Below are 22,346 nucleotides of genomic sequence, written 5' to 3'. Positions count from 1 at the left end.
GTATCCAGCAAATAGTTCAAATGATTTTTGTTGGCAACAATCTGAACAACAATCTGAAAACAAGTTGTTCGCGAAAGTAAACAACTTGTTTTCAGATTGTTCGACACCATGATAAGCAACCAAACCCATATGGTCACGAAAGTAAACAACTTGTTTTCAGATTGTTCAACACCATGATAAGCAACCAAACCCATATGGTCCGTTCTCAGAGTAGACGTAAATCGTTCAATACCATTGAAATAAAATTCATCCGAACACAATATTTTGTCAAGTCTATTATTCCCGCCTGTGGGTTCCGTACAAACATCGTAAAGACCGCAATCTAGTACGAGGTCATCAGTATCCAAGTTATTGAAATCTCCACAGAGTACAATAATTGACGAGGGCTTCTGGTCCCTGAAGACATTGATGGAATGTGAGATATGCATTTCTAGCTGACGGCCATACGTAGCATCAGGTGGGAAATAAATTGAACAGACCAACAAATATTTATTTCCTACGCTAACTGACGGCCACTGAATTTCAAACTAATCACAATGATGACAAGTCCATCGATCACTGACAATACCTTCACGAACAAAAATACAGACACCGCCGCCTGTGGTTTTGTTATAGTTCAACGAACTGCGGTCTTTCCTAAAAATATGTTATACCCAGGAATAGCAATAAACGAATTATCAATGTCCGTGGTTAACCAAGACTCAGTTATACAGATAATATCAAATCCGTGATAACTGGCATCACATTGTAGGTCATAAATGGCATTATGTTTTTTTCAATGAACGGGCATTCAGCAAACAGAGAGTAATTTTGCGGTTGGCTAGTCAAAACACATGTTCTTTGCCATCCATTCATACAATTTCAAATCTCTAACTCTCAGTCTATCCTTTGAGATACCGGTTTTGACAAGTTTATAACGTTCAGAGAGAATACGCGACTCCATTTTCTTTTCGTCAACAGTAAGCTCTCTGGATAAGTAGATGCGACCAGAATAATCTTTCAAGATATACGATTTAGCCAGCAATTTACGAACCAGCCAGGGATTCTTAAACCTCACCAGCAAGGTTCTCGGCCTGGTAGCATCAGATCGATACTTTGCCAGCCGAAAGTAATCAGTAATAGGCTCATTGACAGGCTCTCCCAAATACTCCATAACTTTTCTGACTGCTTGAATTGTGACATTCGACCAGAATGTGAAAAATGCAATCTCTGCAGAATTCGAAATTTTAGCAGCGAGCCCTCCGGATTGGTGATTATTAAGGATTAAGAACGTTATTTGAACAATGGGACAAAACGTGAAGGTTGAAGGATTTGGAAATTGCTAATTTTTAAATTTTCGAAGTGATTACGTAATATTTCTGAAAAACGTCAGAAACGGCCATTTTGGCAAAAAGGTCGAAGAAAAACACAACAACATTAGTTGCGCGGACGATAACTACGAGAATCGTGATCAAAAAACAACAGCAGATTGCAGGAATAGCAGAGAACGTTCCGAGTTGCAACTATTGTGTCGCTACAATAGTTGCAAGGCCGTTGCAGACAACGGTGAAGGGTGGAGGACAGCCTTCCGGATTACGAAGAAATCAAGATTAACGAGCTTGATTCAGTGGATTCAAGAATCCGGAAGGGTTTCGGAGCTGAGACTTTTATCCTTTTATATGGACTTTTAGCTTCTTGTCATGTCCTGATTTGAATTTAATTAACATCCGGATTCATTTTGATAAGGATGAGAAGCTAGGAGTTGGGGGAAAGGGTTGATCCATCTTCGATGGAGATGATGATTTTTATCTACTGAACAAAAACAATAATGATTCAGTAAATAGTAGTAGCCCTGTTTTTAGGAGTGACCTCGTGGTCTGGGGATACTGAGACCCAGCCATGAGCTCACTATTGCTGCATGTAGTTAAGTTAATTTGGGTGTTTTGACCGAAGCCGAAAGCAGTAACGTTTTTGTCGACCCGATGTTAGAAAAGACCACCGAAAGTACTGGCTTGGTAGAGACGGTGAAAAGCATATAAAGCTCTGTTAGACGTTAGCCAGTCGTCCTAGGACTTAGTTTTATTTTTCGTCGATATGTATCTTCCGGGCGAATGTTACAGACATGTTTTTATGGCGCTCCTGGGTGTTATTCTTTTTAACATCATGACCGGCAGAACTGTTAACGAGCACTCCGCGCCGAGCGGATGCTCACAATAACGCCCTTAATAGGCCTAAACCGCCGGGGAGGAAGGGTAGTTCGGAACGCGGAAGCCTTCCGGATTACCGTGAATAGCTTTTTAACCTAGTTAGAAGTGGTTAAAACTATTTTGGTACCGAAAACCGAAATTTCGTGATTTTTGAGAAAACGAAACACTAGAAATTCAGAAAATTTTTTGAAATTTTTGAATTACAACAGTAAAAATAGTTGTTCGGAAAACGTCCACTAGTGAATCTACAAGTTTTAAAACCCGCTACCCGAAAGCCTTCCGGGTTGCAGAGAAATCGAACTTAACGTGTTTGATTTGGTGGATTCATCAATCCGGAGGGGTACAGGTAGCATAGTTTTTCGCAAATTTTTTCAAATCAAAAGTTTTAGATCGGGTCTTTTGCATTGAACTAGAAGAGTATAGGCCTTCTGAGCTCGGATCAATAAATTTTAGGTCGAAAGGACCAGATTTGCGGAAAAAGTTAGGCGGAACCTATAAGAGAGAAATTTTTTGAGTTTAGAAAAAAAGACGTTTTGGTTAATAACTCTGGAACTACTGGGCATATCGAGTTCATCTTGGTACCAATAGATCAGAAATTAGCTGAGCTTACTGATAGGGACAAAAATTTTTCGGAAAAGTAAGCGTGAAATTTTTGTGAGATTGTTTTTAGCAAATTCACCAATTTGGGAGGGTAGACCCTTCACGTTTTATAATTTTTTTTTAGAAAAGCCCTTATACCCCTACCAAAAGGTATTAGCGGTTGAATAAAGTAACTTTAGGCATTTCCAGACGAAAAGGGAAGGCTAGGGGCACAGCAAAACCTTAATCGAGCCGAAGTTAGACGAGCGATAAGACCCTTCACCGTTAGTGTGAATTGTCAAATAAGAGGCTTAACTTCAATCCGGAAGGGTCTAGGAAAGTAGTACATACCCTTCCTAGTTAAATGAAAAAGCAAAATTGCATCGGAGAACGTATTCGGAGGGGTATAGGTTGAAAGAAGGAAAACTCCCAAACCGGAGGGGTCAAAGATTTTTCAAGTTAGGAGGGGTCCGAATCCGGAGGGGTCTTATAGTTGCTAAATTCGGAGGGGTACAGATCCGGAGGGGTCTAGTATTGAATAACTCAGAGGGGTCCCAATCCGGAGGGGTCTAAATCTTGCTAGTCCGGAAGGGTCCTATTTGTGCCAATCCGGAGGGTATTATTTTATTAGAGGACTTAGGTAGACGGAAGAAAGACTAAAGTGAGAGGTATTAGGTTATTAGCACACAGGCTAGGTATCAGTGACTGCACTGGTAACTTGCCTTTCAATAAGAACCAGACGAAAACAAAACAGGTCCGAACTCGGATATTCACGACACTAAGTCTATATTAAAAAGAGCGTGACTCATTGGTGTGGATTGCAACATAATACGTTTTGTGAAAAGTGACTGCCCTGAGGGTTTTAGTAGGTCTAGCTCGGGCAGTCCGAAGGCAGATAGGTAACACAGTACTCGGTGGGTGCAATAGACGCCCACTTGAGAAAATTACTGCCTTCAAAGTTTTGTCTGTTTGGTGCAGCACCGAGCAGGGAAAGCTTTTTCTTTAAAAGACAAGTTCGACTATTGTACTGCGACCGACTAAGAGTACATTACACATACAATTTTTTCATAGAGGTATTCATATTCTGTCATTATATATATATATATATATATATATATATATATATATATATATATATATTTTGTTCTTGATTTTAAATCAACATAAATTGTGCTTGATTGGGTAGTGAGTACACTATCTTTTAAATTGACTGATAACATCATATTGTGCTAGTTTTCAAATCTCACGACCGATAATCGGTTAGTGTGAATAAATTTTATATATACTGTACTCTGATAACATACAGGGATTCGTGGTCACTATTTAATAGAATCTTGTGAAATTTATTGTGTTGTGTCATTATTATTGTTAATAAAACTATAAGGTCTCTAGCAATCGAGTTAAATTATAGGCATTAAGAAGTGACAAATAGAGAATGAGTCTAGACAAGTCAAGGATACCAAAACGAGGTAATAGCTCTAGGAAATTCATACCTGAAATGCAAAGAAGAACGATGACCGATCCTTTTGTGGATTGGATCAAGCGATCCCGGTCCGACAAACGGGAAACGGTTTCAGGCAGAATGGTTGAAACGAGAAGTCAGAAGACCTCAGAAGAGCGAAAAGAACTGTTAGAAGTAGAGGTCAATACGGACCATACCATGAACGACAACCAGGAAGTAAATGCACTGGAAGGGAGAGGCAGAAGGCTGGCGAGTGAATCTACTCCGGTAGAACAAGGCCTTGATTTTGCCACTTCCACCGGGACGCTGGATCGAGAAGAGATGTCGGAACTGTCCGACATCTCAACTGAAGTAGCGGCAACGAGAAGATCTCCGACAGAAAACACTATGATGGCAGGCAGAACTGGGAAACAACGTCATCGTCGTTCTCAGAAAGAATGAAGAACACCTTCGGAAACATCTTTCCATTCACCATGGGAGGAGGCGCAGGAAACGAAGTTGAATCCCAGGAGGAAGAGGATGAAGAGGAGCAAGGGGACTTTGGATCTCAAGTCAGCCTCAATAGTTCGATCCAGGAGAATGAGGCATACGTCGGAAGAGAGACTGGAACCATGGACAAATTTGGTGTAGTGACAACGATAAGCAAAGAGACAAACACACCGGGCCAGTCGAAAGACTTCGCGATTATGACAAGTTCAGAGCCACAACCTGGAGAGAGTAGAACCAGAGGGCTAGGCAATGCGTTAGCGGATCCTGAAATAGATGAGGAAAAGACGTCGAGACAGAGAGTCAAGGCTCGGATCTCGACCAGCACGAAGCTACCTGGGAGCGACAGGGTTGCACCGCCGCTAGTAACGCCACTCGTGAATAACGGGGCAGCACTAGAAGAAGCCTTAAACAACATAGTGGACAGTTTAGGAGAACAAAATGAACAGATGTCAATAAGGATAAGTGAACTAGAAGGAGCAGTTCACATTGAAAGAGAAAGTCTGCGGGAAGAAATAAACCGCAATAGACAAGAAGTTGGCAGGAGCGAAAAACGCTTGAAAGAAAGAACGGACGATCATATGGCGAAGAACTTATCGCGAATGACAAGAGAGGCGGAACAGCGAGAGTTACGCTTAAGAGACGACATGGAGAAGTTAAGAATTCAGCAAGAGCAGTCTCTTGGGACTCTTGACACAAAGATAGACGCGATGATGGAGAGGCGAACTCAGGCTATCATGGATAGGTTGGACGGGCTACTAAGCAGCAAGAGTGGACCAAAAGAAGGCGAACCGAACTCGGGAGGTCCCAGCAGGGAACCGAGGGTGAACTTCAATGAACATCAGAAGAGGAAGACGTATGGATCCACTAGAGGCAGGGGCAGTTCATCAGGCTATGCCACAAGGGGTAATGGAGCATGGGGCCGGAACAGTAGAGCAAGTTCAATGGGGAACAGACAGACCTCTAACGAGCGACCAACGCAAGGCACACATGCGACTGGGAGAAGTGATTCCGGTAACAGGGGGCATGCAAGCCCGAAGAGGTGTCATGAGGACACCCAAGCGGGAAACCCTCACGGCAATTCGGATTGCAGGGATGCACCGCATACGGAGCCTTTGACGAGGTGTGAGGACACTCAAGCGAGACACTCAATAGATGCTACGACAATGGCCACAGCATTTGAACCCCTAAACAGGTCTTTGGAGACATTCCTGACAAGGTTATCCAGAACCAATGAACGCAGTGAGAAGTCCAGAAGAGTCTTTAAGAAACCAAGATGCTATAAAGACGAATCTGATGGCTGTATTGATACCTGGATAGAGGTGATGAAGCTGCATTTCGAGGAAGAGGACTTGTCGGAGAGACAGGAATGCAGTGCGCTCACCAGCAACTTAGATGGGACAGCCCTGAACTGTGTCATGGCCAAGAAGCAATATCAACGTGACACTGCTGAGAAAATCTTCGAAATCTTGTTAAACCGTTTCGGATCAGGGGTGCAGGGGCACCAGGCGATGATGCGCTTCGAGAAACGGAGGCAACGAGAAGATGAAACGATAGACAAATTTCTCGATGATTTGGAAATGCTGAGAAGACGCAGCCAACCGGATGAGTCAAACCGAAGGATGAACCTGGCCGTAGCCTCAAAATTCATCGATGGTGTGAAGAATGATGAACTTCTTACGATGCTAGCAACACATTACACACCACTATCAACCAATGCGCCAACACCGGAGGAGTTGAGGCTCAAGTCAAAAGAGTATATTTTGTTGAAACCTCCTTCGAGGTCTGGATACTACAAGAGAAATTATGGCAATTTTGATAACGGACCAGCAAACCAAGGGAACAATTGGTACAAATCGAGGGATTATATGGACAAGAGACGCTCTTGTGCCAATTGCAGTTCAACGGACCATCATGTGTCAGCATGCCGAGCTTACAAACAAGGCATGAAAGCTATAGGCTTTAGCCTCGAGGACGAAGATGCGTCAGAATTGGACCCTGAGGATTTCATGAGAGGAGTAATTGCGAAATTCGGCCCGAGGTGTTTCTTTTGCAACTTGGAAGGTCTTTTTAAATCAGATTGTCCGCAATTCTGGGATGCAGTGGCAGACATCAAGCATCCAAGACATGAAGAAGCTTTGTCAGGAGTGAAAGCCAGCAAGGCTAGACTTTTGAGTGAAGCGGAGGCACGCAGAAAGGATAAACCTCAAGAGCTGGCGGCAAAGAAAATGCAAGCGGTAACAGAGGAGACACGTGAGCCGGAACCAGCAACTGCGGCTGATGACTTCAAGATCGATTATAAGGCAGCCGCGAGGGATGCTCTAAATAGAGTACAGCAGGAATTGGTGACGAAAGAGATCGAACAAAAAGCGAAACTTGAACTGGAAAATGAGAAACTTCAGGAGCAACTGAATACCTTCGAAGCAACGGAGTTCGAAGAAACGAAAGCACCAAGCAGTTTGAACATGAAACTTAAAGTGATCTCCGGTAAGAGGTTCGGCATGGTGCCGCAAGGAAACAAGATACAGTCGATAATCTCAGTGGCTGGACACCAGGTAATAAGAAATCTGAGTGAACCATCCGTGTTCACTTTGATGCATTTGGACACATATGCAGATTATCTGAGGCAGGTGGAGCCACGCACCGAGTCGAGAGCTGTGCGAGCACTACTAACGACGGGTGGCCCTCGCATGAAGAAACTTCATGGACGCTACCTGGAGGTCAATGGGCCGTATCAAATAATGCTGAACGTGGATGGAATCAGTATCTACACCAGGACTTATGTAACAACAGATGATGACCAAATGGGGCAGATCTATTTGGGTGAGGAGGAACTCAAAGTCCGCAGGATAGGCCATGACGTCGTGATGGAACAAGACGCGGTACACATTGGATATGGAGCAGATGTGACAGCACATCTGCTCGACACCAACGGAACAAAAATCGGAGTCACAGGGCTTCTGGACACAGGAGCGGTAGTGAGTGTGATGCCGATAAAAACTTGGGAAAGAATGGGCTTCACGCGGGAAGATCTGATTCCTACGAATCTCCGACTGGCCGCAGCCAATCGAGGAGCTATCTACGTAGCCGGAAGAACACCAATAATGGTCCTCCACATGGGAGGACGGGATCTTTGGATGAGCTTCCTGGTGGTAGAGAATCTGGACGACGCCGACCAATTCATCTTGGGCAGAGTTTTTGTCAGGAATTTTGACGTGATGATTGACTTGAACAACGGTCTGATACGGATTAGGAACCCGGACCGAAAGTATGTTAAGAGACCAATTAATAGGATAATAACAGACGAAAACAAGGTACCAATTTTTTTGGATAGGAAAGTAAAATTACAACCAGGACAAGCTGTGGTAGCAGTTTTTAGAATGAGAAATTTGAATTCGTTAAGTGATAGTAAACAGATTTGCTTAGTACCGAATCCAAATAGTCAGAGTTCGGTGATTTTAGGCCGGAGCTTCTCGGTAACGCGAAACGGACTGTGTGCCAGTGTGTTGTTGAACACACTGGACATCACGGTTTCAATCCAGCGTGGAAAGAAGCTTGGCTACGCTTTGCCGATGAGGACCGACTATGAGGAGACACAAAACTTGAAGAAATATAGTGTGAAAGACTGTCCTTATCATGCCAATAAAGATAAAATTTTAAAGAGGATAAATGAATTAAATTCTATTCATAAATTGTTTTCAATGAAATCCGAAACGGACGACGGCTTATCAAGCTGCTCGAATTTTCCAGAACGCTCTTCGTCATATGAACTAGAATCTGACAAACCGGTTTTGCCAGAGATAGAACATTTAAAAGGGAAAATAGGTGAGGGAGATTTCGAAAAATTGCGGGACCTCCTAAATCGGAACGCAGATGTATTTTCAAAACATAAGGCGGATATCGGTTGTTGTAATTTCGTCGAACACGAAATCGAACTAGAAGAGGGCGCCGTTCCCCATAGGGAAGGCGCAAGGCGAATGACGCCACACAAATCGGAGGCGTGCCGAGCGGAAATAGAAATGTTGCTTGAATACGACATGATAGAACCCTCTAATTTGCCATGGGCTTGCGGGGTAGTAATGGCGAAAAAAAAGGGGGCAGCTTAGATTTTGTTGCGACTTTCGTTACTTGAACGCGGTAACGATAAAAGATGCGTACCCGATACCACGAATAGACGAGAGCCTATCTAAGCTTGGTGATGCCAAGTTCTTCACCACATTGGACTTAGGTTCTGCCTTCTGGCAGGTCCCTCTGCGAAAGAAGGACAGAGAGAAAACCGGATTCGCGTGCGAATTGGGATTGTACCAGTGGAAGAGGACGCCCTTCGGCTTGTGCAATGCAACGGCTACTTTTCAACGACTGATGGGTCAGGCTTTGACGAGAGTGACCAAGAAGTACGGGAATCTCGTGATGTGTTACGTGGATGACGTAGTCATAGCGACACCGAACCTGGAGGACCACATTGATAGGCTCGATGAGGTCTTTGGATGCATGAAAAGAGCAGGATTGAAGTGCAAACCATCGAAATGTGAAATCCTTAGGGATTCGATAAAGTACCTGGGAAGAATGGTGGATAGGCATGGTGTGAGGCCGGACACGGAAGAAAAGGAAGCAGTGATGACATGGAAGGCCCTCAGAACGGACACACAGCTCCTGAGCTTCCTGGGGTTTGCCAATTACTACCCAGAATTCATAAAAGGATATGCGGACAAGGTGTATCCGATGCAGAAGCTGCTGCGCGACAAGGGGAAAAAGTTCGAATGGAACGATGAGGCACAGGTTGCTTTCGAGAACATAAAGCGGGAACTGTGCGAAGCGCCAGTGCTGGGCATGCCTACAGAAAAGGGCATGTATGTTCTCGACACAGACGCATCGGTGGTGGCCATCTCAGGAATCTTGCATCAAGAGCAAGAATGGAACGGAAGAACAGTTCTCCGTCCCATTGCATACGGCAGCAAGGTCTTGAGTGACACAGAGATGAAATATGGCGCACCAAAAGCAGAAATGTTTGCAGTAGTCACCTTCGTGGAAAAGTACCGTGCATACTTGGGGAGCGCTCCCTTCAAGTTACGCGTGGACAACAGAGCGTTATCCTGGTTGAAGACCTACTCGATGGATCAGAGTTATATTGGTAGATGGATAGTCAGATTGGATGGCTACCATATGATAATTGAACATATGATGCGAGATAAACACCAGAATGCTGACAGCCTCAGCAAGAAAACTGAGTTCTATGAAAGATTGGAGCAGAAGCAGGCCAATCAGGCGGAAATAAAGGAGGGATTCTCATTTCTGGACAAAGAAACTTATGAAGCGCTTCCCTTAACGAGGTGGTTGGATAAGTCTGGACATCCAATTCCAGGGCACCCTGAGTTACCTGTAGAGAAAGCAGCCAAGATAAAGATCATATCATGAAGGACCCGGTCCCCTTGGATCTGTTGCTGCGCTCGAACCTGGTCCAGCAAGAACTCTCTCGCATGAACATAAACAGCCTCTCATTATTGGATAAGACGGTGCAAGTCACACCGCAAGTGATGCGGATGCTGGGTGGATTGTTAGAAAAAGAAGTGACCAGAGATGACCCCGAGTGGACAGCAGCAGTGGCATCGCTAACAATCAGTGAGAAGGTGAAGATCATGCCGTCCAGACGACAGCATGAAGAGAACGAGAGGGATTGTAGGACAATAGTTCAACAACTAGTATCCTCAATACCCCAAGAGATTTTAACCAGTACTTCTTACGGACAGAAAGAACATGGGAGCAGCAAGCGAAAGAAAACCGTCACCTCTGTGGACCGGGATAAGGAGGGTGAAGAGGTGGAACAAAATTTGCTGCAAGACTATTTGTCCGAGGAGACGGATGATGAGAAGAACCAGCGATCACAAGATCAACACCCGGGACAAGAAAATTTGTCCGGGGAGTCTGAGATAGACGGGAAAACTCCTGATGAGAAACAGGACCTAGAGAACAAGGTTTTGTCCGGGGAGTTCAGGTGGATGCGAAGGCGGCACAGACATGATCTGGAGGAGCGTGCAGTCTCCAGCACAACCTCTTTGACGGATGATGATTCCCGAAACTCAGGAATGGACACCTATTCAGACAGGAACTCGAGTTCGGGATCAGAACTGTCAGAACTAGCGATACACCCGCTACTAGTGGAAACTCGGGCAAGGGACCTGGACAGAGAGGTGTACCAGGATCCTGACAGCGATCGCTACCTTATACCAAGCGAAAGAGTCTTTGACAACGCAGCGGATGACTTGGAGACAATAGCGGTATCGAAACGTTCGATAAGCCTGTTGCCGCAGAAAGAGGTAGTCAGGACTGATCTTCAGCCGTTTAAACAAGAAACACAGCCGTTGGTGAAGATTTGGTGCGTTAAGATGGAAGAAGACACACACCAGCCCAACGAGCTGAATAGTCAGATGAGGGTCATGAAGACGTACTTAAAGGCGAGATACCGACTCTCGGACCTTCTAAGGGCGCAGAGAAATGATCGCATGACAAGCAACCTGAAAAGCTGGATCGAGAATGGTTCGCCGGATAAAGAGGACCTCGAGGAAGATAGTTATAGTATCCTGAGACAATACTTCAAGCAGAAGGAAGGGAGGTTATATTTGAACAAGGACGGGATTGTGGCTTGCAAAAGAAGGGAGGAAGACAGAGTCCTATACAAGCATAACGCGATAGTGTTACCGCAACTCTATCAGACAGAACTATTATTCAGGTCACATGATCAAATGGGCCATCAGGGGATCGACAAAGTTTATCAGAGGATCCTGAAGCGCTTTGAGTTGCCTGGGATGAAAAAGGCATGCGAGAAATGGGTAACAGCATGTCTGTCATGCCAACAGGTCAAGGATCCAAGGAAGTTGCAATTTCCTTTACAATCGACCGAGTCGTCTGAATTCAACGAGGTGGTGCAAATAGATCACCAAAAGATATGCATGACAGACAATGGTTACAATCAGGTGCTGGTCATGATAGATCATTTTACGAAGTATGCAGAGGCCGTGCCCTGCATAACTGCCTCGGCGGAAGAGACATGCGACCACCTGATCAATACGTGGATAGCAAGACATGGTTGTCCGATGACGTTTAACTCGGATAATGGAACAGCTTTCGTAGGAGAGCTTACGAAAGAGCTTATGAGACGCTCACAGGTCGCTCAGGCTCACTCTACGACATACCACCCTCAGACGAATGGCTTAGTGGAAAGACAGAATAGGACGTTAGTGTCGATGCTAAGAGTATATTGTTCCAGGTACATGACCGATTGGGACAGATACCTTCCACAGGTGATGGGAGCATATAACAGCACGCAACACTCCACCACCGGAGTCAGTCCACACATGATGCTAACTGGACACGAAAAGTCTTTACCCTTAACCTTCTTCTACCCAGAATTTGAGGAAAAGAAAACGTCCCCACAGGTCTACGTGAGGGATGTGATCAGACGCCAACAGGAGTTGAACGATTTGTGTAGACGAAATACTCAGCAGGCACAGGCAAGACAGAGGAAAGGATTCGACAAGAAAGCAGCTGGTGCAAAGGCTTACTCGGTGGGAGACTACGTATGGGTATTTCAGAACGTTATACCACCGAAAGGGACGAAAAAAGCTCCTAAAAAAGTGAAGGGGACCCTTCATGATTACCAGGAGGGACGCTTTTATAGACTGAGTACTGGCCGAGCCGACCACTACGAGAACATCAAGCCACACAATCCATCGACAGAAGACTGGTGTATACCTGCAGACATGGCAGAAGGGGATTATCTAATGATGAATCCTGCTTGTGAGGTCAATGAAAAAGGCATCAGGGAGAAGAACGATGGAAACGAAGTCGTAGAGGAAGGTACGGATACACCGCTGGACCTGGATCCAAACGAACAGATCGAAGCGGACGATGAAACCTTACCCTACGCAGAGGAAGATTGGCAGGATCCCGAACAGATAGAGGTTCCCAAGAACTTGGAACCGGATCTTCCGTTCACGATACAGACTCGTCAGAAGGACGGGACGAGACCAAGAAAGAAATACAATCCTTACGGTGACGACTTTGTAGTGGATAGGATAGATCTACAAGATAGTAGAAGAAGATAGTGGAGGAATTAGTGGGTCTAGAGGAAATAACTGTGTCCCAAGACATTGACATAGTTGATGATCACGACGATGAGTGGGTTGACGACTGGTCGAAACCCGAGGTAGAATTCGACGACGAGCAACAGCAGTCATATGAACAAGACTTGACGAACCTGCGTGTCTAAGAGTGGCTGAATGAAACGACCTCGGATCCTGAGGAGACCAGTGTCACGATTCAAGACGTAGATCGTGGAAGCATGAATTACATCAAGACCGAACGAGATGATCCTTCCTGGGCTGCCCAGGAAGGACGACTACTCATTCCAGTTTCTAACCTCGACTTGATACCCGGTATGCGGTCGACGGGGACGTCGATGGATATTTTTGTCCGGGGAGTGGGGGTAGGACTTACCCACACTGAAAACTTGATAATAAAAAAATTAAGAATAGCAAGAGAAACAGGAGACTTAGAAGCAGAAACAGGCGAAGAACCTAAGAAACCTGACATAGGCAGGGTGGTTGAGTCATATTTTAACTTACCAAATGAATATTCAAGTAACATAATACTAACAGACAGTGATTTCATACTCACAAATAGAACATGTGCGATAGCAATCACAGCAGACATGAGTTTTAGGACAGCGTTAGCGGCAGATTTTAAGAGAGAATACAAAAACGTGGAATTCCTTTGGAAGCAAAGACCAGGGATAGGGGGCGTAGCAGCCTTACCTCCGGCGGCGTCGCAGATACCGGGAAAATACTTATGCTTCTTGGTAACGAGGGCGACGGAGAAGCAGCACGTGGACCCAGAGAACCTACCCTTGTCCTTGACGAGGCTGAGGGACTTCCTTGTCGAAATGGACGTGAAGGAGCTCTCACTTCCAGTGTACGATCCAAACAGAGGAAGACTGCATCCTCGGGAATTGTACGCGCTTGTACACGTGATAATCTCTGATACGAATATATAAGTATACCTACATAAGAAATATTACTTAAGTATAGGCTGAGTGATGTGCGAGAGGGTGTTAGGCCAAAGACTAAGTTGTATGTAATATGTGTTATGTTATGTTATGTTATGTTATGTTATGTGTTAGGTTATTAAGATCATGGGTAAGTAGGGGTTAGTGACCATGAACAACTAAATGACGATCTTAGGAATAGATCCAAAGTTTGGACTGTCCAATCTTAGGTCGAATTCCAAAACTTTAGAGACCAATTGATTTTAATAAATTTTTAGGATAAATATCTTTTTATCTGAACTGTTTTTAAGCAAATTTTAACGATATATGTTAAGGTGAAACTGACAAGTGTGATATTTGTGACTTCTTTTCTAGATCCTGATTGATCATTTAATTACTCACTTGAGTCAAAACCTTGGAATTGAATCGAATCAAATCAAACTTGAAAGAATAGAATGGATAACTTCAACTTGGATGAATTAATGGACCTGGCAGAGGCATATGTAGGACCGATGATAGATGCGATCTATCGTCGGCTGATCGATCGAGACTTCGCTCTGAAGGACCCAGAGGTAGTCATGTTGCTGACCGCCCTGATCAACATCTTGGGGCACGACAACCGTGGGGACCGCCCCACGGAAGTCCTGTTGATGGTAGCATATGGAGAAAGAGGAGTACTAGACCGCCCGAACATGAGAGTGATGAGGTGGAGAAACGGGGCTCTCTCAGGGAGTGACTTGGCGAATGAGCCTGGATTGGGAAGTTCTAGGACTTACCAACCAGGTGAGATGCCCATGCCTTCCAAGCCCAAACCTGGACTGACGAGAATGCATCAGGAGATGAACAGCGAGGCGACCTCGTCTGGTTCACCACTGAGAGCAGCTGTGCCACCAAAAAGGGCGAAAGTAGGACAGAAAGTTCAGACGAACCAAACCATGCAAGATCTGGATGAGGTGAACGATGAACTGAAAAGTACGAAGAAGGAGCTGGACGAGATGACCAGAAGCATGCTCCAGATGGAGGAAGATCGGGACATGTGGAGAAAGTTGTTTGAAGACTGCAACAAAAAGCAGGGTCAAGAGATTGAGCGCTTAAGGCAGGAATACAAAGAGCGATCGGAGCAGATGGCATTGACAACGGCCGTGGAGAAAGTGATACCCGCAAGGGATATTCCTCGTGGGCAGTCCCCGATGGAGCTCTTGACGCTTCGAGAAATGAGTCAAACAACGGAGGCACGGCTCCCAGCAGAGACAAATCGAGTAACAATCCCGGATCCTAGTGACACCTTGGGTGACCCCATCGTAGAACAGACAGTGAGGAAGCTGATAGAGAAAGCTGGACGACTGGTCGCTAACAAGAATGCGCCAGGTTCCGGGGTGACTGCACCCTATGGAACGATTGACGACACGGGCAAAGTACGACTCTCCCAGACCGTGATCAGACAGGGGATAAGTGACGTGACACCACTCATTGGGAGCTCGAGAATCCCAGAGAGGAAAGAACGGAAGATGCCAGCGAAAAAAGTGTCTCGCATAATAGACGTGCAAAAGAATAATCAATTGAAATATAATTTCACGGGAGTTCCGGAGACAGATCCGAGGGCCTGCTTCAATCGAGCTACCTGGAGCCCAGCTGTAAACCTGCAGCAACCAACACTCGAGACATCTCATCTGATATTGGGAGACAGCTTGGTCAGAGTGCTGTCGAATTTGAGGACCTCGTGGGTCACCACGGTGATGGCCTTTGGAGGCGCGACGATAGCCCAATTATATCGGATGGTGGAACTGATGAATCCAGGGAGGATCCCCAATGTGATGATCTTAGTTGGGACGAATGACATCTCCAGAGGTTCAGATGAGCAGGAAGCATTATGGGAGTCAATGATGGTGTGTTTGTTTACGACCCTCTGGCAGAAATTCAATTGCGCGGTACTGACCGTTTGCCTTGTGCCAATGAACGCGAGAAGCCTGACAGCATCAGGAAGAAGGCATACTGAGGGAGTCGTCATGTGGAATAACATCCTGAGGAACCTCGCAAGTCGAAACGCCGGAAGAATGATCCTCATGGACATCGAACATGAGTTGAGAGCTATGGATCAGGCCAGACTGACCACGGACGGCATCCACTTCGACAGTATCGAAGGACAAGCTCGGTTGAATCGAGTCTTCCAAGAGCGGTTGGACGAGCTGGAAGCAGAACTCTTTGACACAGGAGTGCTGAAGGAAGAGGGAACAGTGAGTGACGCGGTGATTACTACCTTTGTGCCTCCTAGCCTGGAAACACGCTTGGGCACGGTCCCGGCCGTCACGAACTACAGGCCACAAAGCTCCAGCGAACCAGGTCAAAGGACAGACGTACAGGATCGATTGGGAGAAGCGCCGATGAGGAGGACCATCCATCCTAGGAGAAGAATAGGACCTGTCAACCCAATCAAAGAGACAGCCAGCACGTCTAGATCGGACACTAGATCGGAGACGACAAGTACCAGTCGAGAGGAGAGACGTCCGAACAGAGGCTCGTTGATGTGGTCAAGACCCATACCGTCTCCCTGACATATATACAAAGACGAACTAATGAAGCTGGATCTCCAGAGAGTAAGCTTCATCGAAGATGCAAGGAGGATGCTGAATGGAGCGACGCTATCCGTCAGCAGATTGTACTCGATAACCGGCGTAGACTGGTTGATAGCCGCTAGCATAAATTTCAGCTCCACGACGGCCTTGAGATTTGCTGACTTGGAGGGACTGCCCTCTAACAACACGATGGGACCAGTGAATGCGAGACCGTTGCAAGATGTGAGACTGAATCATGATGAGGGGAATCGTGAAGAGAGACCAGGAAGATTCCTGACGACGAGGGCGCCGATTGGACAACACGTGAAGATATTCAGGCAGCTGACGACACCCCCTGGTCATGTGAAGGAAAGAGTATACCCAAAACTAGTGAACCAAGATGGTGATGCCCAAAGATATGGCGGATTGACAGCGATAAAGAAAGATGAGACCATCTTCGCCGCCTATGACAAAGCAGAGATACTGAGAGAAGATTTGGAGAGAAACGTGACGTTGTGTCTCCACAACAGCTTCTGCAGGAACAGAGAATCTAACGTGGATCCGCTACCTTGCTGCAAACAGAGCGTAGAAGAGCAGAAGTGTTGTAGGACGGCTTCCAGCAGCGTCAGGATAGCTAACGACGTGTTACAAGATACGGAAACTGAGAGTGCAGAGTCAGTATCACAGGAGGAAGAAATGGAGCATTGACGAATGACCGAAAAACAAGATGAAAAAAGAGACGAAATTAGAAGAATTTAGAATTTATAGAACTTCTAAACGACGAAAAAAGAAGAAAACAAAGGAGTGATGAAGAAAAGTTAAAACTCAGAATTGTTTTATGTGTGTTTAGAACTCAAGTGAGAAACCAAGCAACCAAGTTGTAATTGAAAACTGAAACATTAAGTTGAGTTTTGAAATTGTTGCATTTATAAATTTGCATTTTGATTTTAGTTGAGTGGCTTTGGAGACACTCACTTACTATTTATTTAGGAAGGCTTAAGTGAAGGATTATATTTAAATATTCCAGCCTGCATGACTGTTTTTAATCAGCTAGGAGAACTGATCACTTTGTGGTGACATGGAAGGCTTGAGTAATCTCTCGAAGAGGGAGATTGTTTCATTGTTCTTGCTAACCACAGGGTTTCTTAGTTTTAATATTCAGGACAATAACAAGCAAGATTTCCGAAGGGAAAAGCATAGTAGGATAATTTTAGCTTGTTGGTTGGCAGGACTGTCCTGCAAGCCAACACCTTTTAAATCTAAGAGAAAAAATTTTAATCTGGACATTGACACTGGAAGTCAGAAAATATGTTTTATCTTAGGTTATATCCTCAATGTGCAGATTAATGAAAGAATTTGAAGGCTATAGTGATGTAGTATGATGCCATTTATATTCTGCCGTGAGTCGATGTGACGTGGATAAAAGTAATTTCGTGCATTTTGTAAATTCTGTTCGATGACACTGTATCCATTTTACGAACATTGCGTGATTCAATGAGGACATTGACCGGACTGTCCGGGGAGTGTGTGACAATCGACCAGAATGTGAAAAACGCAATCTCTGCAGAATTCGAAATTTTAGCAGCGAGCCTTCCGGATTGGTGATTATTAAGGATTAAGAACGTTATTTGAACGATGGGACAAAACGTGAAGGTTGAAGGATTCGGAAATTGCTAATTATTAAGTTTTCGAAGTGATTACGTAAAATTTCTGAGAAACGTCAGAAACGGCCATTTTGGCAAAAAGGTCGAAGAAAAACACAACAACATTAGTTGCGCGGACGATAACTACGAGAATCGTGATCAAAAAACAACAGCAGATTGCAGGAATAGCAGAGAACATTCCGAGTTGCAACTATTGTGTCGCTACAATAGTTGCAAGCCCGTTGCAGACAACGGTGAAGGGTGGAGGACAGCCTTCCGGATTACGAAGAAATCAAGATTAACGAGCTTGATTCAGTGGATTCAAGAATACGGAAGGGTTTCGGAACTGAGACTTTTATCCTTTTATATAGACTTTTGGCTTCTTGTCATGTCCTGATTTGAATTTAATTAACATCTGGATTCGTTTTGATAAGGATAAGAAGCTAGGAGTTGGGGGAAAGGGTTGATCCATCTTCGATGGAGATGATGATTTTTATCTACTGAACAAAAACAAAAATGATTCAATAAATAGTAGTAGCCCTGTTTTTAGGAGTGACCTCGTGGTCTGGGGATACTGAGACCCAGCCATGAGCTCACTATTCCTGCATGTAATTAAGTTAATTTGGGTGTTTTGACCGAAGCCGAAAGCAGTAACGTTTTTGTCGACCCGATGTTAGAAAAGACCACCAAAAGTACTGGCTTGGTAGAGACGGTGAAAAGCATATAAAGCTCTGTTTAGACGTTAGCCAGTCGTCCTAGGACTTAGTTTTATTTTCCGTCGATATGTCTCTTACGGGCGAATGTTACAAATCTCTGAATCCATTCTGTCATGCAATTTCTGGTTGGAAGAATCAGGCACGCCGTTTATTCTTATTCCCATTTTATTTTGATCATTAGGTGTAACAGGCGTTGCTGTGTGGCCATTTACAATTGTCTTAGTATCAGTGGATACAATAGCTGCTTTAAAATTGATGACTTCAGTTTTGATAGATTCTAGAGAAATTTCAATAGACTTATCTCGAATGGACGTCTTCATTGCTGTCTTGGCATCGTCAAGGCAGTTCGCACAGGCACACAATCCCACAAACCGTTGATAGATGGTCCTAAATCTGCTGCGGGATGTCCGTACACGCGCGATGCCACCACTTGCCACATCTATCGAATTGCACTCCTTCGTCTTAATTCTTCACGGTGCGTTGCAGGATGTACACGGTGAATTTTGAGCACTCTTCAAGCGTCCACGATTCCCCGTCATCATAGTATTTGAAACTATTTAATAAGTTTATCACAACAATTACGGAGGAACCCAGTTCATGCAGCTTCTTAAGACAGGGAATCTCCCTGACAATACAGATTGCAAACTCCGCGTGCATAATGGGCACAATAAATGACAAATAAAGTGTCGACGAAATTTTTGTTTGTAATCTACAAAACATTGTTTTTTTTTCTCGTGTCGAGTTACATGTTCTTATTGAAGAAATGTAACCCGTATTCATTTTAATTTTAATCACATCAATTCTAATTATCTCATTTTAATCATTATCACTTCCATATCTAGAAAATTCTTAGGATTTTGACTGGAATATGTGATGAAGGATTCCTGACTGTAACCTCGGTTCCTGATAATTTTGACCTAATTACCGGGTCTAGGACAACAAGCCGACGGGACTTCAAGCCGAATGTACTTCAAGCCGAAATTGAAACTTTACAAGCACCCCAAAACGCTATTTTATCATCTGCAAAACGTTGCTTTTCTAAAATTTTGGCAAGTTTAGTCCATAGTAAGCGTTATTCATGACAATGCACCACTTGTGATTCGCATCCGTTAATAACATCAGCCGGTTTTTGAAATGCATAAATTATAAACATGAAAAATGCTTTCAACCATGTTTTACTTTTCAACTTTCCGGAACATCATTTGGAGGCTTAAATTATATGCAAACGCCAACAACTAGTGAAGAAAGATTGTAACATTCGTCTACTGTAGTCACACATGAGGCTTAAGAAAAATAGGCCCTATAACCATTGGCTCAAGAGTCAGGGACACTATCTCTTGTGTTTTTCTACCTCAAGAACGGTCGGAGCCAATTCGGTTCGCTTGCGACATGAGACTGGAACCCGTTACAGCTTAAAGGCCACTACCAAAATACCCCCCCACTCTAGAAATAAAAACGTCCCCATACTTAGGTTTCGAAATACCCAAAATACATGAACGCCGTTAAAAACCGGGTCGGAACAATCCGCTTAGTTACTTTTTATTGGACAGTGGAACTTTGATCCATTTCAGATGGATCGACCTAAAACTCGCCTTATCTCAACATAACTATCATAAAATACACTCGAGAAATTTAAATTGAGAACTCACATGTCGATGCACTTGAGTATGAGGAGTAACTAAAAGATAAGCAGCTTGAGAACTAAATAATATAACTAAATAAGTTTGATGCTAATTAGTTTTAACAACAGAAGTAAGTTCTGTCTTCAAGAATCAAAGTTTCTGAATGAACCATTGGGACACTCGAGTTGTCCACTCTTCCATTGAATGTTCACTCCTTTCCGTTCGAATAGTCGTCCTTTCTCAAGTCTGTATTCTATTCTCCTGTTTTCAGGATAAGACAGCTCTACTCTCTGATTATTTCGTATCGAGAAATTGCGAATAGCAATTTCCTGCCTTTTTCTTGAGTAGTTTCCCGCAATTGTTAATTCGGTCGTTCTGATTTTTGATTTTTGCGTTTTCAGTTGGTTCGAGAAAACTGAGCATGACAGGCTCTATTCGAAATTTTTAAAATTAAAACTTCACTCCAAAATTACGTGTTTCTCAAGGTCAAACCTCCAGACATGACCGACTGGCACATACTCCCCGGACTCGAGATCGATGTCCCCATCGTGTGTTGTCATCTGCCAGTGAGTCCCAGAGAACCGAGCGTTGCTCAAGATACAGTGCCAGTGGTCATTTACAGAAGTTTGCATCGGACTTAAAATTATCTGCCTTCCAAAATTCACAACCATATAAAATTTTCACGCTATCGCTAAACAGCAATCAAAATCTGCACACACCTGCACCCATGAATCCCCGCTTTTTAAGCTGGTAATTTTTAAAATTTCTTTTGTCCTATTCAGTCAGGAAATTGTCATGCATCATTTTGACTTATATAATAGATCTATCATATTAATAACAATATCTTATTCGTCTAAAATTTCTTTTTAGTGAACCCAGATTTCATCCAAGTTCACTCTCAAGCCCCCTCCCTCTCAAGACTCAAGACTCTAGAATTTTCCTTTCGAGCCGCCGGCTCACCTCGTGTTTTTCGCCTTCGAGGTACCCGACACCGGTGTTCTTGGCACTGTAATTTGTTCCAACAGTGCCTCTTCGTCATCGGAGCTGATCACAATTTCCTCCCAGGCCTTCAGCTGTTCATAGGATCGCATCCACTCCCTCTGCTCTTGTAACCTCTTCGATTGATTTGGTAGGCTCTTCACCTTCAACTCCCGGTTCAAACAGAAGGAATTGTGAAGACTCATGCTTACATTCTTCGCCAGGTCCTCCTCCAGTATCGTTTCCCTCGCTCTAGAATTGTCTCTGGATACTCTGCCCACTCTTTTCCACCCCGTCGTGATCGCATTTCGATAGGTTAGCAGAGGTCTCTTGAAGGCATCTGGTCCTATCTCGGCTTGGAATTGTCGATACTCCTTTTGATGTTTCCTCATGTGGTCCTTTGTTACCACATACAACCAGGCTGTTAATGTCGCACGAAACCAAGGAAAGAATCTCAGGCGGTTCCATATATGTCTGACTTCCACTGGTATGGCGAATACCTTGCATGCGGTCTCGAACAACTCTAGTCTCCTGCTGTAATCTATCGCATGAATCGACTCAGCTGTTGGTGTTCTCGATTCTCTATACTTCGCTATGTTTTCTTCAATCCATCGCAGAGCCAGCATCGTGCTCACCACCAAGATGGTCACCTTCTGTCGATGCTCCGGTAGTCCCAACGACTTAATTTCTTCTACGTCCCAGATCAGACAGAGATTGGCGCGGTCTGGGTACCACACTGTCTGCGCCAGACAGTGGCATGGACAATCCCCATGCGTGAGGTCGATGCTTCTAAGATTGCGTTCTCCCGAGGCTTCTAAGAGAGGCTCAAGTTCCATCATTTTCTCGTGTATCACGTCAACTTCTTCCGAGCTTGGAGTACCTATTGCGGGTTTCCCCACCACGTTTTGCCTTCCGTGATCACTTGTGTTTTCGCTCTCCAAGCCTAGAAGTTCTTCACCCCAGATTTCACTCAAGTCGTCTCTTTGTTCCTTCGGTACTGCTCCTCGGATCTTCCTCAACAGCTTGTGTGAATGATGTGACATCCGAGCTAGTCTCACGCACTTGGGCACTGAGAAGGCCTT

At 44.5% G+C, this 22,346-nt stretch overlaps 1 protein-coding gene across 2 annotated transcripts in view; it reads right to left on the bottom strand.

The window, feature by feature from the left end:
- LOC134840748 (COP9 signalosome complex subunit 2-like) overlaps nucleotides 1–19,245 on the bottom strand; it is a 545,309-nt gene extending 526,064 nt beyond the window's left edge. The window contains exon 1 of one of the 2 annotated variants that reach the window (XM_063856769.1): nucleotides 19,220–19,245. The gene's annotated coding sequence lies outside the window, so the exon portion shown is untranslated. The remainder of the gene's footprint in view (nucleotides 1–19,219) is intronic. The other variant, XM_063856767.1, reaches the window with a different exon arrangement.
- Nucleotides 19,246–22,346: the final 3,101 nt, after the last annotated feature.

The sequence above is a fragment of the Symsagittifera roscoffensis genome, chromosome 2 (genome assembly GCF_963678635.1).
Source record: "Symsagittifera roscoffensis chromosome 2, txSymRosc1.1, whole genome shotgun sequence".
Lineage (NCBI taxonomy): Eukaryota > Metazoa > Xenacoelomorpha > Acoela > Convolutidae > Symsagittifera > Symsagittifera roscoffensis.
The sequence above is the reverse complement of the archived record's forward strand: the minus strand, read 5'-3'. Positions and strand labels throughout refer to the sequence as shown.